The sequence below is a fragment of the Halichoerus grypus genome, chromosome 6 (assembly GCF_964656455.1).
Source record: "Halichoerus grypus chromosome 6, mHalGry1.hap1.1, whole genome shotgun sequence".
Taxonomy (NCBI): domain Eukaryota; kingdom Metazoa; phylum Chordata; class Mammalia; order Carnivora; family Phocidae; genus Halichoerus; species Halichoerus grypus.
Genome location: NC_135717.1, coordinates 71,948,183 through 71,953,761, shown reverse-complemented (window position 1 = coordinate 71,953,761; position 5,579 = coordinate 71,948,183). Strand labels below are relative to the sequence as shown.

Genomic DNA, 5,579 nt, shown 5'->3' with positions numbered 1-5,579 from the left:
TATTGACATAATTCTATCATGACCTGTGTCTTCCTTTCAGAGATCATATTTACTGGGCATAATTAGGTAGAGAGACACTGTACTTTGAACTACTTGCTTTTCTAGTAGTACTGATGGGTTGTGGTGAAGTCGTGGTGTTGGGTCCCCATTTGACCAGAGACATTTGCTTGTGAAGCCACCCTGGCCATGGAACATCATTTCTCCTTCTCCAAAGACAATGAGCCCATATGGGGTTTGACCCTGCAACCCTGACATCATTAGCATTGTTTTTGAAACATCTAAGCTAACCCAGTCACAGCATTCGTGATTTTGTTATGCTAGTTCAACTGCCCCAGAGAGGAAATAATTTCCGCTCAATTGCTTGTGAATTGCTATTCCTCTGTCCAGCAAAAGGGATCCTGGTGTCTTTTAGGGTCATTGACTTGCCTTCTAGGTCATCTGTAACATTACAACTTTTTGGCTGGTGTTGCACCTGGTCTACAAGCACTGGACTGGTAAGATCAGGAAGTTTTCTGAATAGTATCACTTCATCTGCATTTGGATCAATTGACATATTCATTATTACTATCAAATTCCTTTTAGAGATTGAATTTATGCCTTTTGATTAATCAGAGAATGCTCTTTAGGTCCTAACTTATCAGAAATGAGAATGTGTATCTTGTTATATTTGGTGGAATTTAAGTCCTTTGTGTAACAGTCTCTTAACCAGACAATTCACATGATTTTGTTTAAAAATTATATTTGATAATACTGTTGGAAATTCGTAAGGCAGTTGAATGTTTGAATGCTTGTTTGAGAAAGCAAGCTGCATATTTATCCCTCTTATCAACCATGGAAAGCTTTCTACACAAGACACCAATGCTCCATTTCAGAATGAAAACCAGAGATGGGGCCCGGAAGAGGGAGCGATTGAGATATCAAGGACCCCGGAAATCCTTTCAGGATTTTCTATGTGATTTACAAACTGTTAAGGAGCAGAAACAGTTTCTGTTTCAATGTCATGGTGGGAAGAGCCTGCATGAATGATCCTTGAGAGGCTCGTGCTCTGTAGTTCAGCTCAAATAAAACGCTCCGGTCCCCATAAAATATGGCATTAGGAGAGAAAGAGTTTAATGCAGAGACTCACTCGCCTCTCAAGGACAATGGGTGGCACCCACTTGGCTGCAGTTAGAAGCCACTTCTCCAGGGAACTTTGACCATTCTGACCTTGTACTGCTTGGTTCTCTTCATTTTGAGGAGGGTCTCCAGGCTCAGTGATGCATCATTCCCTGCCACATTATAGATGATCCTGACACTTCAGCCAAGCCCAGCTGATTTTTCCGGCTGGCCACATTCTCTTTATCTTGCCTGCTGATCAGAGTGGCAGCAATGTTCCCGTTTTATCATATACTGTTCTGGGCTGTCATTTAGAAATACTCACAGGCTCACCCAGTGAATATTGATAAGATACCTTTGGAATGAGATAAAATGTGGTAAAGGAAGCATATCTTTCCAATGTGATAAAGAACTTTTGAATATGTGATAAAAAGTGATAAAAGCACGCTGCAAGGCCATTATTGAGAAGAGCGGTCCATGTGCCCTGCATTCAGGGGGGTGGGGGTGGGGGGACAAGGGAAGATGCTTATTGTCAGCATCTTCTCTTTCAAAGGTCTGGGGGCCTTTCATTTGTGTTTCTAAGGGAAAAGCTCTTTGAAGGTCATGTTTGAATTAAAAGCTGTATTTATTATCTGGTTTTCCGTGTTATCTATATTACAATTGTATATCGAATTTGGGAGCCCGGTATCTCCTGAAGGTAGTTGTTTTCTAATTCTGCTTTTATCCTACCCTCTGGTGTAGTATTTGTCAGCGCAGGTTTGCATCTGCTGGGGCTGATAAGGTGGAAACCGCTAACTGACTACATTATTATAGTTCTCTCGCTCTCCCTCTCCTGGCTAGTTTGAAATGATTATCGCCTCTGGACTCTAGGCATCTGCTAAAAGATAACACAGCTGCCAGCTACTGACCGCACTTTCCTCCTCACTTTGAAGTCATGGTGGCTCCAGGTATTACTGGCTGGTGGGACATCCTTGTTACAGGGCGAGCAAGAAAGGAGAGGATCTGTGGGAGGAGTCAGAGTGGTATGAAAATGAATAGGGCGAGTACTGTGTGTGTGTGTGTGTGTGTGTGTGTGTTTTAAGATTTATTTATTTGAGAGAGAGAGAGCATGAGCAGGAGAGGCAGAGGGAGAGGGAGAGAGAATCTCAGTCAGACTCCGCACTGAGCCTGAGCCCATGCAGGGTTCGATCTCACGACCCTGAGCTGAAGCTAAGAGTCAGTGGCTTACCCAACTCAGCCACCCAGACGCCTCTGGTTTTATAACCAAAAGCCAGGAGCTCACTCCTTGTACAGATTTCAGAGAAGGCAACTGATCTCTCACTTGAAAGTAGTGCTAACCTGGCCATTCTACCATAGAGCTTGTGCTGTGGTAGGTCCAGGAATAGGGAGGCTTGGGGGCCAAGAGCAGCATCCTTGAAGTGACCTCAGTAGGAAAATATTTTTTAAGTCTGTCTAACTTTTTGAATTTAGGAGGGAAGGAATAATATTAATAAACAGCATCTGATATTTATTGAAAGCCCACTATTTGCCAAGCATTGGAGTTTACATTACCCTTGGAAATAACCAATGAAGGAGATCCTGCTAAAATCACCATTTTATAGATGATGAAGCAGAGGCTTGTTTAAAAATTTATGTGACATGCCCAAGGCTGCAGAGATGTATGAGAGACATGAGCGAAATGCCTGCAATCCTCAAGCTTTTCTCAGTGGGTTTCTCTTAGGGTATCTTTCCTGTCCAGAATAGATAATGTCACTCCTGTCCACAGCCTTCCATGGCCATTAGCGGAATTTGGGGGAATGACTCACAGGGTTCCTCCCCTCCCAGCTTTATTGATATATAGTTGACATATAACACTGTGTAGGTTTAAGGTATACATTAATACACTTATATAGTGTAAAATGATTACCACCATAGCATCATCTAACACCTTCACATCACATAATTGCCATTTCTTTTGTGCGTTGAGAACATTTAAGATCTACTCAATTTTCAAATGTACAATACAGTACTTTTGTTGTTGTTGTTGAAGTACCTTCAACACACAATGTTACATTACTTTCAGGTGTACAACACAGTGATTGGACAAGTCGCTGCTATGCTCAGCACAAGTGTAGCCACCGTCTGTCACCAGATGATGCTATCACAATACCATTGACTATATTCTCTATGCTGTGCCTTTCATCCCCATGACTTCGTCATTCCATAACTGGAAGTCTGTACTTCCCACTTCCCTTTACTCATTTTGCCCATCCTCCTACCCCCTGCCATCAATTTTGTTCTCTGTATTTATGGGTCTGTTTCTGCTTTGTTTGTTTGTTCATTTTTGTTTTTTAGATTCCACATAAAAGTGAAATCATATGGTATTTACCTTTCTCTGACTTACTGTATTATTATTAACTATAGTCACTATGCTGTACATCAGATCCCCAGGACTTATTCATCTTATAACTAGAAGTTTGTCCTCTTTGACTGATCTCTCCTCACTCCCCCCACCATTCCCCCAACTCCTGGTAATCACCAGCTGACTCTCTGTTTCTGTGAGTTGGCTTTTTTATATTCTACTTATAAGTTATATCACAGTATTTATCTTTCTTTATCTGACTTAATTCACTTAGCCTAATGCCCGCAAGGTCCATCCATGTTGTTGTCAATGGCAGGATTTCCTTCTTTAATCACTGGATAATATTCCATTATATGGTGTGTGTGTGTGTGTGTGTGTGTCTGTGTATGTATGGATATATATATATATACATATATACAATATCTTCTTTATTTATTCATCTATTGGTAGACACTTACGTTGTTTCCACATCTTGACTGTTATAAATAAAACTGCAGTGAACATGGGGGTGCAGTTATCTCTCTGAGATCCTATTTTCATTCTCTTTGGATGTACACCCAGAAGTGGGATTGCTGGAGTATATGTTAGTTCTATTTTTAATTTTTTGAAGAACATCCATACCACTTTCCATATGGCTGTACCAATTGCATTCCCACCAATAGTGCACGAGGTTCCCTTTTCTCCACATCTTCACCAACACTTGTTATCTCTTGTCTTTTTTTTTTTTTGACAGCCATTCTAACATGTGTGAGGTGATCTCTTATTGTGGTTTTGATTTGCCTTTTCCTGATGGTTAATGATATTAAGCACCTTTTCATGTACCCGCTGACTGTTTGTATGTCTTCGGAAAAATGTTTATTCAGTTCGTCTGCCATTTTAAATAAATTGGATTTTCTTTTTCATTTTTTTTCTATTTTGGAAATTGAGTTGCATGAGTTCTTTATACATTTTGGATATTGACCCCTTATCAGGTATATGATTTGTAAATATTTTCTCCCATTCTGTAGATTGCCTTTTCCTTTTGTTGATTGTTTCTTTTGCTGTGCAGAAGACTCAGGTTTTTGAGAATCTGGAGGAATTCATGATGAGGTCAAGAAAGCATTTGAACCTATGCCTGTTATCATGCCCCCTTTTACTTAATACTGCAGTAGAATGATTACATTTGGTTCCCTTTTGAGCTGAGGGATAACAACTCTTCATTATAAAATTTAAATTTGTTGTGAGCTAAAAACTGTTTCCAAGACAAACTTGCCTCTTTATTACTAATATGTCCCCTTTCCTCCATTTTTATTTTTTTCTTTCTCTTTTAGATTAAGTTTTATATTTTAATTCCAGTATAGTTAACATATAGTGTTCCCCATTTTTTTCTTTTTTTTTCTTTTTGGAGGCTTGTGTTTTATTCTTGGCCTGTCAGCTTCCCCCAAGGGGGAGGTAAGAGGGGTGGGGTAGAGGGAAGGGAAGAGGGGCTAGGAGGGGGCAGACCGCAGCTGCCCTTCGTACACATATTCTAGTGCGGTGGCAATGGTGCGCATGTCTAGCCTGATGCTCCGAGCCCAGTTCTCCACATCCCGCGTTTCCTTGAGTGTCTGATTGAAGTTCTCCACCATCCCGATCCACTGGCCTGTTTGCTTGGCAAACTGGGCGGCCTGGACCTGTAGGGTCTTCACCTCATGGTCCAGCTTTCTCTGGTTCATGTAGGCCCGGGCCACACCCACACTGAGGTGATCCACCAAAGCTTCTGTCAGGCAGGTCGCTGCAGCGATAGCCTCTCGCCTCCTCTTCTCCTGCAGCTCCTCGCATTCGTTCTGCTTGGCCTGGTGTTCTTTCAGCCGGCGGGACAGCATGGTCGCGGCGGGCTGGGGGCTGGGCGCGCCAGGCCCCCTCCGACTCCGGGAGCTGGAACCCGCACCTCGGCTCCCGCAGGGCCCCGGGTCACGTCTAGTGTTCCCCATTTTTCTTAATGATCGCTGGCTAGGACTGATAATTAATATAGAGCAGTTGCGGAGCACTGACTACGTGTCAGGCCACATTATCTAATTTAATTTCCACTTTACAGATGAGGAACTTGAAGCCTAGAGAAGGGAAGTGACTTTCCCAAGCTGGCCTGTGAGAAATCTGACCGTCAAGTCTGAATTAGTGCCTG

The 5,579-nt window shown here is 42.2% G+C and overlaps 1 pseudogene; it reads right to left on the bottom strand.

Moving 5' to 3' along the window:
- Positions 1–4,813: 4,813 nt before the first annotated feature.
- Positions 4,814–5,367, bottom strand: LOC118522944 (biogenesis of lysosome-related organelles complex 1 subunit 1 pseudogene; annotated as a pseudogene).
- Between the last annotated feature and the right edge of the window lie 212 nt (positions 5,368–5,579).